We start from the raw sequence: 13,176 nt of genomic DNA, 5'->3' as shown, positions 1-13,176 counted from the left end.
AAAAATGCATTCAAAAAGATCTTTGAAGGTAGAGACCATGTCTTACGCACTTGTTTGGCATCTTACATGATGCCTGGCATGTAAATCCCCATTAGGAGTTGTTGAATGAATGAAATGAATGATTAGTATACAACATTCACAGTACCAAGTGGACTTCCAACAGTACAAAGTGTTTTCCAAAGAAGAAAAGTCAAATGAGAGTTGGCGATTCCTCTGCCTATAGCACAGCCTTTCAACCTTCCTCACTAGACTAATACTCTTGACAATTTTAATAAGGTGGCACTAAATTCAATAAGGTTTCCCAAAATTATAGCAGGTATCTAAGTTCAGTTTAAATCTGACTTCCATCCAACTTGCCCACACCTTTAAAAGCATAATATTTATTAGCAGTCACTATAATTATGCCCCATTGTCCACAGTGGCTACTAACTCCCTGCTGTTTTGTCTCTACACAAAGCCAGCCTCACAGACATGAAGCTCCATTCTTTCCCAAGAGAGCATGAACATGGCTCATGACAGCTACGGAAGGGCAATAAAAGTCAGGTCCCCTGACCACAGCACCCAGATCCAACAGGACTCAAAGGCACCATGGTAATCCCATGGGCTGACCTTCTATATCTCTGCAGGAAAAACAGTCACAGATGTCTTGGGCAACGGTGTGTTTGAGCCATAGTTTCTTCTGGCTGCAACTATTTCTGACCTTCATTTAGTGTGCCACAAGACTACTCAGTACCTTTGGGCCACCCAAGTATGCTTGGGTACCCACTACTCAGTAAAGGCAAGGCACAGATGCTACACCACTTAACCACAGTGGCTCTCAACACCAACAGCACACTGAAATCACCTACAGAACTAGTAAATCATATAGACACTAGGGCTCACCAAAACAGATTCTGATTCTGTTCAGATTCACTGGGCTTGACTGGGAATGGGGGGTCTAAGCACGGCTATTTTTTTTTAAAGGTCACCAAATGATTCTAGTGAGACACCAGGAATGAGAACCACTAATGGTTTGCAGTATTCATTCCAAACACTCCTGGTCTATTTCCAACCTGTTTCCATCATGATGTTTCTATCTGGCTCCTGATCGAAGCCATGTCTTCTGTCGCAAACCCCACCATGTGCCAACGGCAGTGTATTTGACTTCCCTCTTGATTCCTGACTTTCTCTCAAAGGCTTCACTTAGATACACCCTATCAACTCTTCTCATTTCAGACTTCCTTGAGAGGGTTCTGACATTCTGTGCTTCCTTGGAGCCAACAGAAAGTGTGTGTGTGTGTGTGTGTGTGTGTGTGTGTGTGTGTGTAGCTATGATGTGCTAAATCCTGAATTAGTTTGCATAGGTAACATCTGTAACAAATATCTAAAGTCTTGGTGCCCTGACATTACAATAAAGATTAATTTCTTGCTCATTACAAAGCCCAGTAGGGGGTGGGGAAATGAGTGACTGGGGAGTTATTCAGGGACCCAGACCCTTGCACCTGGTCACTCCACTGACCCCTAGTTGCCTACAGTCCTCCACTGGATACTCTACATCTAGCTGGAAGATGAAGGAAGAAAAAAAAAAAGGTTAAAGAACCATGAAGAAAAATTTTAGGGACTAGGCCTGGAAGAAACACATATCCCTTCTTCCCACATTCCATTAGCCAGAAATTAGTCATATGGCCCCACCAAACTGTAAGAGGGGGCCTGGGAAATGAAATTAAGAAAGAAAGAGGGGCGCCTGGGTGGCGCAGTCGGTTGGGCGTCCGACTTCAGCCAGGTCACGATCTCACGGTCCGTGGGTTCGAGCCCCGCGTCGGGCTCTGGGCTGATGGCTCGGAGCCTAGAGCCTGTTTCCGATTCTGTGTCTCCCTCTCTCTCTGCCCCTCCCCCATTCATGCTCTGTCTCTCTCTGTCCCAAAAATAAATAAAAAACGTTGAAAAAAAAAAAAAAAAAAAAGAAAGAAAGAAAGAGGTTTGGTAAACATAAATCCTTTGAAACCCTATCCTTACCACTGTTTTGACCAAATCTGACATCTAATTCACCAGGTGCAGACATAGCTTACACCTATGTGCTAGGGCTGAGGAAAAAATCTGCCCTCAAATCAGACTTATAACCTTTCAGTCTTAAATCCAGGCTCACTTGATCAAAGCACCAGGCCCACCACCGTGGTATAAATTAAAGCTTTGCCCCACAAATAACACCTCTTTTTCATGTGGTCTGTTGTTGGTGTTATCTCTTACAGAAGATGTAAGAGTATAAATAATTTTAATATTACATTATAGCTCTGACTTTAGAAAGTAAGCCAAAAGTATAATTCATTTAGGAGTTGAAAATTGCATCATTCTTCTGACAGATGACTTTTTTTTCCTTTCTGTAACTAGAAAACATAAATATATAGAAATACAAAAATGCCAGTGTGTTAAGAGGCAAAAGGAATACCAGAGAGAAGTTTGGTGAATGATCTTTAGTAGGCCAGAAAATTTGCCACATCAAAGATGCTTGATGAGGCTCTGGGGAATAGGGGATTAGAATAAATACAAAGCATCCAAGGTAACAACTTGCATAGCAATAGGTCCCAAATGGACAACCCTTTAGAGGGAGAATTAGCTCACACCTGCACGTTGATGTAGGTAAGGGAGCATTGTTTCTTAGGGGTCTAACATGGGTCAGGCCACCATATGGCAGGTTCTGTTCTAAGTATATCACACATACATTTCATTTCAAGCCTTCCAATAACAAGAATACACTATGGAGCTAGAGTTTCTCACTGCGGTTCTAAAGTCCCTGGAGAAGGTAACTCCTCTCAGGGGCAACCTTGACAACAGAATTATCAAGAGCACCAAGAATGCTGAAACCAAAGAAAACAGACAGGCAGCCCAAAAAAGGATTTCTGACACCCAAGTGGATCCACCTATTCGAATCCAAAATGACTTGTAATACATTCTCCTCCATCTGTTGTTCACTGGCAGCTAAATTCATCTCATACTTTCTTCCAGCTTAGTGATTCACCTCAAATCAGATAGCAAACATGTTCCTTGTCACCAGCAAACACACACCCACACAGATACACACAGCTAGCTACACACACACACAATGCATACACACACACTCCACTTTTGTGTCCTGGATGTGGCCTCCGCTGGTGATGATAACGGTAACAATGCTGAGGTTTTGGAGAAAATATGACAAAATAACACAGTGAGGGTAAAGATAAACTACATTTAAGAAAAAAGAGCAAACTACAAAGTAGGATTCGGTACAATGGCAATCCTGTGAAAACACAACCTTAGAAAGACAGGAAGGAGGGGCACCTGGGTGGCTCAGCTGGTTGAGCAGCTGACTTCGGCTCAGGTTGTGATCTGACAGTTCATGAGTTCGAGTCCTGCATCAGGATGGAGCCCACTTCCAAGCCTGTGTCCTCCTCTTTCTCTGCCCCTCCCCCACTCATGCTCGCTCGCTCTCTCTCTCTCAAAAACTAAATAAAACATTAAGAAAGACAGACAGACAGACAGCAAGGAAACACACCAAAATGGTAATGGTGATTATATTCCGGTGCTGGGGTTATAGGTAACTTGGTTTCCCACAGCCAGTGAGTTCAGGCTTGTCCTGGTTCATATGGACATAGGCTAGCTGCATCTCTGGTGGCCTCCTACCCAGGAATGTGAGTGAAATTTAGTTTCTTATTTTATGTGCCCTCCAAATTTTTTACTATGCCCATAATTACAAAAGAAAGAAAAATAAACATTTTAGAAGTCATGTCAATACAAACATGGATACCTATGCTAATTCCTATATTTTCATGTTTCAAACATTTTATAATTTAAAATGTCTATTAAACTAAATTATCCTGGGCCAGATCAATGACCCATCCCTAGACTGTAAGCTTCACGTGGGCAATGTCTGTTTCGTTCACTAATGTATTCTAAACACCCAGAACAACACTTAGCACCTAGCAAGCAGTTAAGACTTGCTGAATGAACACATGAATATTCTGGTTCTGCCAATAGCTTCAAGAAGAAATATGGAAATTGACATGTCAGCCTTTTAAGTCAGAGATGTGCTCTCCCCATCCTCCATGAATCAGGATAAGATGGCCCACATTTACCACAGATTGCATAAACGAGAATTCCTGCTCATTGCCCAAAAATTCCTGGCTCCTCTTCTCAGAAGGGATTTCATTCTTCCATCATTGCAGGACCTAATGGAAAAATCCTGCTACCACGTCATCAGGAATACAACACCTTATATAGTGGTACTTTATAAAATATTAGGCATGTTCACTACAGAAGGCAAGCTGATGCCAAAAGAAATAGATTACACACTTGGGTGGATGAAATTCTAAATCATGATCATGAATTTAAAATAAATCTTCATGGGCAGGGAAAGCACAAAGTCTCAACATTGACAAGATGACTGAAATCTCAGAATCACAAGCAAATTTTTCCAGCTGTTGATTACATTGCTGCCCCCAAAACTCTACCAGAGAGTCAGTCTATATTATCATGATAAAAGAGAACAGTTATAGTTGGCAGCAGGTGGGAGTATTAATGATTTAATGCTGAGATGCTTTTGTCAGCTATTTAAGTTACCAAAAGGTATTTTTTTCATTGTGATAAATTCTTGCACATATATTTGGCAATCAGATTTTTAACAAAATGCCTCTCTAGACAGCCAAGGGCATTTGAAAGAATGGAGGTGATTTGGTTTCCTCTTTTCACATGATGCCTCTTGGCTTCATTAATTCTCTCTCTGATTTTGAAGATATCCTGCAAACCACGAAGCATCGCCATTGGCATGTAGCCTACACTCAGCACATGGCTGTGGGGTCCACTAAAAATGGGTGGCGACTGAAGAACATCACAAGGAAAAACAAAGAGTGCTAGAAATTCAAGACCACATGTTGGAAACACTAAGCGGTGGGAAAGGGTAAAAATAACATGTTAAAATTCAGTGATTAAACTGGAAGGAGCAAGAGAAAAGTCAATGGGTCCTTCTAGAACTTGTCTTCATTTCAACTCATGTTTATGGAAGCCACTGCACTAGACCCTTTCACAGACAGAATTGCATTTAGCCCTTACAATATTTCCTATTTCATACATGAAGAAACCGAGGCCAGTGACAGCAAGGTGGACGAGAGATCTAAATCGGGACCAATGTGACTCCTCTCCAAGCCTCCATCCATCATGCTGGGTCACCTCTCCTCATGTTCTGAGAGGTGTAAAGTGCTAGACACTCCCATCTGATGGCCCCTGTACTCACTGTTACTTTTTCAACCTCCTCCTTTTTTAAAGAAAGTCTAAAGAAATAACTAAGCAGGGAAGAGACTGGTGCCAGTTAGAGCCTTATTCCTTTCCCATCCCCATGCCCGGAATATAGAACTGTGCCCCCAAGATTCACTGCCCTTGAACTGCCCTTGAGGTTTTTGTTCCTGGGGGAGGGAGACTTTACCCACCTCTCAAGCCTTTCCCCACCCCCCCAATTCCAAGTATCTTAGGTGGGCTTGGTTCCCATCCACAACACTGGCACGGACATCCAGCACTGAGTACCTGCAGCTTCCTGCTACACCAAAAGAAAGGAGAAAACTCCAGATGCAGTGAAGATGACTTGCCTTGAAACCAGAAACCCCCCTCAAAGGACTACAGACCTGCTTTCCTGATACCCAGATGGACCCTTGAAACCTCTCAACAGAGACTCTTCTGGGGAGATGGGAGGGACATCCAGTTATCTTAAGGAGTGGGAAGGAAGAGGGAAAGTGGAGAAAATTTACAAGAGTGCCCAGAGGCCCAGTGTCCACCTGCCTTGGTCCCTACCTTCAGGCAGCTCACAGTTTAGTTGGGCTGACCCTTGAGTGAATTGAAGATGCTAAGACAGGGAATATGGGGGAGGGGGTGCACCATACAGACTATTAGCCCAGCCCAGGAATTCCTGAAGGAGATAATATTAACACCAGTCTCTTTTTTTGAAATAAGAGTGATTAAAAGGCAGGAGCAAAAGTGATAGGGTTTTTTTTAGATTATTAGTGTCACTTTCACCCTAACCATTTTCACATGCGTCCTACCTGCACGCACAGTAATTCAGTAAACCATCACAGAGAACAGCACAAGCTTTACAGCCAGAGTGAAACCCTGGAGCTGCTCTCATTGGCTATATGACCCTGGGTTCTGCCTCAGTTTCTTCATGGCTGATCACAGCACCTCCTGTGGCTGTGGTGAGAGTTACATGACTTAATACACGAGCAGGGCTCAGAGCACTGTCTGGCATGTAGTAACACTCAATAAATAGGAGCTGCTGCTACTGCTGTCATTGTGTCTTTGTTTTCAAGCCTCATGCATTTCACTGCACTTTTGCCCAACGTCTCTTTGACACAGGAAACTGTGAAGAGTGGGAAGTCGCAGGTAAAGGGACAGGGTCAGAGAGGGGCATAGACTGCCCAAACAACTAATTAGCGTGGTTCTCGCACCAGGACTTGCGATTGCCCACGTTATTTCCAACACTTCACACTTCATAAGTTGTTCACAAACCCTGAACTCTTGAAGAAATTTCCTTTAAAAGCTTTAACGACTCCAGCGCTTCTTTCACATAAACAAAGAGGGAAATGGCACCAGGAGACCACGTGACTGGCAACATTAACACCTCGGAGGACCTCACACCTGTGGTTTACTTGGGGATTTCTGGAATCTGAGCTGAGTCTCCTAATTCTGATGAGATCCCTCCACACTCCAAGGTTTCACAGGGTCCCTGTGTCCAACACTCCCCAAACCACCACCACCCGCAGCATCGGGAAACACAGGTTCGTCGCTTTAGAAAACACAGGTTCTTGGGAATGCAAGCTGGTACAGCCACTCTGGAAAACAGTATGGAGGTTCCTCAAAAAAGTAAAAATAGAACTACCCTATGACACAGCAATTGCACTACTAGGCATTTACCCACGGGATACAGGGGTGCTGTTTCGAAGGGACACATGCACCCCCATGTTTATAGCAGCACTATCGACAATGGCCAAAGTAGGGAAAGAGCCCAAATGTCCATCGATGGATGAATGGATAAAGAAGTGGTACGTATATACAGTGGAGTATTACTCAGCAATCACAAAGAATGAAATCTTGCCATTTGCAACTACGTGGATAGAACTGGAGGGTATTATGCTAAGTGAAATTAGTCAGTCAGAGAAAGACAAATATCATATGACTTCACTCATATGAGGACTTTAAAAGACAAGACAGACGAACATAAGGTAAGGGAAACAAAAATAATATAAAAAAGGGAGGGGAACAAAAACAGAAGAGACTCATAAATATGGAGGACAAACTGAGGGTTACTGGAGGGGTTGTGGGAGGGGGGATGTGCTAAATGGGTAAGGGGCACTAAGGAATCTACTCCTGAAATCATTGTTGCACTATATGCTAACTAATTTGGATATAAATTTTAAAAAATTAAAATTAAAAAAAAAGAAACTCCAACTCTACAAACAGCATAATGGCAATGAATTCATATCTTTCAGTACTCACTCTAAATTTCAAAGGACTAGATGCTCCCATCAAAAGACTTAGGGTAATGGATAAGAAAACAAAATCCATCAATATGCTCTTTACAAGAGACCCATTTTAGACCTAAAGACACGTTCAGATTGAAAATAAGGGGATGGAGATCCATCTATCATGCTAATGGTCACCAAAAGAAAGCTGGGGTAGCCATACTTATATCAGACAATATACATTTTAAAATTAAGACTGTAACAAGAGATAAAGAACAGTATTATATCATAATTAAGGGGCTACCCACCAAGAAGATCTCACAATTGTAAATATTTATGCTCCAAATGTGAGAGCACCCAAATATATAAATAAATTAATAACAAATATAAAGAAACTCATTGATAATAATACCATAATAGTAGGGGTCTTCAACACCCCACTTATAGGAGTGGACAGATTATCTGAACAGAAAATCAACAAGTGAACAATGGCTTTGAATGACACACTGGACCAGATGGACTTAACGGAAAAAAAAAAGAAAACACAGGTTCTTCCTTCCCATGCCCACCCCCCCCCCACCCGGGGCACTAGCCACACAGGCGTGTTTGCCGCTAGCACCGCTGGGGGGTGTCTGAGTGTTGGCAAGACTCCACCCCGCATGACCAGAACCCTCGTCACTTAACAGAAAGGCAGCATGAACAGAAAGTGGGGGAAAGCCAAGGACCCAGAACAAGTGAAACGATGTGAAAGCATTGGTCTTCCCTTTTCTCCAAGGTGAACGTACCTTCTTAGGCTGCCCAGGGGTCTCTTCTCACCTGGACAGAAGGACCCCCCCCTCCCCCACTTACCTGGCAGAGATGACCACGTTGAAGGGCAGAAGTAAAGGTGAGAAACCAATAAACGACTGACTATGAGAACGTTAAAATGGACCACATTTGCCTGGATATTTTCCCACAAAAAGAGCACAGGGTCCTGCAGGCAGGCCTTCGGTGTGGCCGAGATACCTGCCAGAAGTGCTGCCTTGCTCCTTGGGAGCGCTTAGGAGGCTCCAGAAGGACATGCCTGTGCAGTCAAAATGCTCAGGACTAAGGTACAGGACACCTAGATTCAAATCCCAGCTCCACCATGGCTGAAAAAGGCATTCGCATCTGAGTCTCAGTTTACCCATCATTTCAATGGAACTGAGTACTTTTCGTGCTCCCTCAAGCTGTTTCTAGAGCAGAAGAAGAGGGTCTGGAGGATTTGGGATGAAGCCGCGCACAGTGGGGCTTACCTTGTTCTCCTGCGTCCTTGAGTTTGTCCACGGTTTCCTTCGGGCCATGGCACTCCCCTGCAGCCGCTGCCCTCCTGGCTTCTGTCAGCACAGAAAAGAAACAGGCCCTGTCAGGCACCTGAACCAGAGGACCACATCCTGGGTGCTCTGTCCGGGGTGCCTGATGCTGTTGACTAGTTTCTCTGCCTGGCCTTTGACTTTGGTTTTTCCTGCACTGCCATCCCTGTTCCCTCCTAGCTGGCCCTCTAACCTCTCTCTGCCCCTTAAACATTGGTGCTCCCAAGGGTTCTCTTACAGGCTTCCTTTTTATTCTCACTCTCCGTCCCCTTGGGTGCTGTTGACTTCTATCTCTTCAGCCAGCACATGAAGGGACTGAGCCATCTGGACAGTGGGCAAGCCATCACTGGAAAAGAGACCAGCTGGGAAAGAGATGGGAGCTTCCTCCAGACCCCTGGAGTGGGAAATATTCCTGCATCCTGAGAGCACTGGTCCAGAGGAGGCAGAAACAGAAAAGCAGGCCAAACTCTGCCGTAGAATGTCATTTGCCACAACCTTGTGAGTAGTTCTAATGACTCCCATTTTTCAAATGGAAAAACAAACCCAGAGTGGTTAAATAAAAGGCCCAAGGTCGCAGAGCTCATAAGTGACAAGGTCAGGATTTGAACACAAGTCTTCAACAGGTCTGGTGTACTTTCTTCCTCCCCCACAGCCATCCCTGTGGGTTCAAAGTCTGAAAAGGCAAGAAGTCAATTCTAAAGTGAAAATATTCCTACATAAATGTTTCTTGAGGTGGTGTTTAATTGCACATATTTTAAGGTGCCTCGTTAGTGCAGTAGGTAGGGCATCAGTCTCATAATCGCACGTATTTTGCAATGACTAAAAGTGTTTTCTCTCAGTTTTGTATAGTTTTTATACCTCCTGAGCATAGATAAATAAAACACAATTATACATCTTATTAGCCCCAAATCCAAAATGAGCACGGTACATAAAAGACCCCCCAGAATGCCATAGCCTGAGACACAGAGCAAAGCTTCTCTGCATACAACCCAGCCAAGTCGGGGTGGAGGGGAGCAAGCAAGGTGATTTAAGGTCAACTCAGTGAATGCCAATTTGCCAAACAGAGTCTTCAACCTACTAATTGATGGATTATTGACTCACTACACCTTGTTTGTAGTAACACTTTTTTTATGTTTATTTATTCTGAGAGAGAGAGAGCACTCCCATGTGACTGGCAAAGGGCAGAGAGAGAGGGAGTGCGAGAGAATCTCAAGCAGGCTCCACGTTGCCAGGGCAGAGCCTGACACGCGGGGCTCCATCGCTTGAATCATGAGATCATAACCTGGGCCGAAATCAAGAGTTGGATGCTTAACCAACTGAGGCACCGCCCCTCTGTGTCAATTTAAATATGTTCACATAACACACTTTCTGGCAGAAAGAGATTATTAAAAAAATAAATAAAGTAGTAAATTAACTTTAAAAAAAAATAAGAAAGATGGGAATGCAAGCTCCACCCTGGAAAACAGTATGGAGGTTCCTCAAAAAAGTAAAAATAGAACCACCCTACGACACAGCAATTGCACTACTAGGCATTTACCCACGGGATACAGGGGTGCTGTTTCGAAGGGACATATGCACCCCCATGTTTATAGCAGCACTATCGACAGTAGCCAAAGTATGGAAAGAGCCCAAATGTCCATCGATGGATGAATGGATAAAGACGATGTGGGGGCACCTGGGTGGCTCAGCCGGTTAAGCGTCCGACTTCGGCTCAGGTCACGATCTCGCGGTTCATGGGTTCGAGCCCCGCGTCGGGCTCTGTGCTGACAGCTCAGAGCCTGGAGCCTGTGTCTCCCTCTTTCTCTGACCCTCCCCTGTTCATGATCTCTCTCTGTCTCAAAAATAAATAAATGTTAAAAAAATTAAAAGAAAAAGAAGATGTGGTCTATATATACAATAAAGTATTACTCGGCAATCAAAAAGAATGAAATCTTGCATTTGCAACTACGTGGATGGAACTGAGGGGTATTATGCTAAGTGAAATTAGTCAGAGAAAGACAAACATCATATGACTTCACACACATGAGGACTTTAAGAGACAGAAGAGATGAACATAAGGGAAGGGAAACAAAAATAATATAAAAAAAAGGGAGGGGGACAAAACAAGAGACTCATAAATATGGAGAACAAACTGAGGGTTACTGGAGGGGTTGTGGGAGGGGGGATGGGCTAAATGGGTAAGGGGCATTAAGGAATCTACTCCTGAAATCATTGTTCCACTATATGCTAACTAATTTGGAAGTAAATTTTTAAAAAATAAAAAATAAAATTTAAAAAAAAAAGAAGAAGAAAGAAAGAAAAGTGAGAGCAAGGAAGGAAGCATTTCTTAAGCACCTACCGTGCCTCCTGGGCTCTGCCTCATACTGTCACCACAGTGCCCAGTCTCACTGAAACCCGCACCCGCTACTAGGTAGGTGTCATAATCCCGGTCTACAGAAGAGGAAAGTGAGGCTCAAACTCAAAGGTGCACCACTACCAAGTGACAGACTCCTGATTCAAACTCAATTCTGTCTTGCCCCAGAGTGGGGAGCACGAAGGGTAAATTTTACAACAGTCCTGATCCCTCTTATAGGCGGTCCTCATCTACTCTTAGCTGAAGAAACAATTGCTCAATGACAAAAGGATAAGAACCTCAAAGAGAATTATGTCAACCACAATCGGTACCCACATCCTAAAAAAGACAAGTTAATATCTATCTCTTCTTTTGTGTAGCAGCCTTTCTTTTAACACAATCACAGAGCAGAACCACGCATTGTTAGCTTGGCTTTGATTCGCCAGGAGACAGCATAGGTGAGTTCCAGAAGGAAAAACAATTCACAAAAGGCAAAGTGACAATGGATGTGGGAGAAGGAAAGCAATCTCTAAATCACCGTAAAATTACTTTTGGGTGGCTGTGGAAACTTTACCATATTATGTTAATTTCTCCAGCATGCGTAAAGTAAATGCCCCAGAGTTACAGAATGTTCCTGACTTCTTTCTGCTTTCTCAAGTGCATCATTCAATAATTAAAATCTATTATATTCCTAGAGCAAAACACTTAGTAACACCTCAGCAGACACTGGGGAGGAGAGAAATGGAATTTTGATAGCAGGTCTGCTAACTTGAGATGAAATCAACTTAATGCTAATTATTTTTCACATTCAGTTTCTATATTTACCAAATGGCCTAACTGTGGGAGAACAGGGTTCTTTCTATGAATGCCTGCTGAATTAATTAACCTTCCCTATCTATGCACATTACCGACACTTCAGGCCCCATTTCAAACTCCATCGGTTGTTCAAATCCCTTTACCCCAGCTCACAGGGATTATTCTCTTCTCTACCTCCATTTGCACTTTTGCTCATATCATTAGCACTTCACATACATATTAAATGTATCAACGATGTACCGTATATGACATGTGCCAGACATCTGATGGGATTTGAAGACAACATGATTACTAACAACAGCTGATTTCACTGAATCCTTACTAAGAGCAGATGTTATTCTAGGTGCTTTCGTGTATATTAAATTATTGAGTCCTTGCTGTCTGTGAAGAATGTCCTACTGTTACCCAAATTCTATAGATAAAGTCAACTGAGTTACTTAGTAACTTGCTTAGCATTACTCAGATCATCAATGATGGAACCAGAATTTGGGCCCCGACAGCCTGGCTCTAGGACCCTGGCAATTAGTCACTACACTATAGCTGCTTCTCCAAGCCCACATTCCAGAAGCTCATAAAATAAAATAAATGAATAAAAGACAGATATGGAATCAGAAGAGGACACAAAAGTGTGATATGACTGAGCACACTGAGGGAGGGTGACCAACAGACTAGGAGAGGCTAGTAGGAGTTTGTCAGGAACCGCATCCCAAAATCTGGACTTCTTTCAGCAATTACAGATTCCTTTTATCTATTTTAAAATGTATGCAAATGGAATCGTACAGTGTGGCTTCTTTGGCATCTGGTTTCTTCCACTCAAGATTCTATTCGTGAGACTCATTCATGTTGTTTGCATGTACAGATAGTTCATTCTTTCTCTTTGCTGAATTGTATACCTTTGGAAGAATACGCCACAAATTATTTACCCATTCTACTGCTAATGAATATTTGGATTGTTTCCAACTTGAGGCTATTAGAAATAGTGTGCCATGAACATTTCTTTCACATCTCTTGGTGCACATATGCAGGCATTTACATTCAGCACATCCTCAGGAAGTGGAATTGTGGGTTCATAAGTGATGTACACGTTCAGCTTCGGTAGACACTGCCAAAGAGCTTTCCAAAATGGTTCTATCACTCTACACTCTCATCACAGTAAAGAAGAGTTCCCTTGCTCACATCCTTGCCAACTCTTGATATTGTGCTCTTTGTGCCATTTTAGCCATTCTAGTGGCGTGTG

Source organism: Neofelis nebulosa, chromosome 4 (genome assembly GCF_028018385.1).
Source record: "Neofelis nebulosa isolate mNeoNeb1 chromosome 4, mNeoNeb1.pri, whole genome shotgun sequence".
Classification (NCBI taxonomy): Eukaryota; Metazoa; Chordata; class Mammalia; order Carnivora; family Felidae; genus Neofelis; species Neofelis nebulosa.
Note: the sequence above shows the minus strand (reverse complement) of the source record.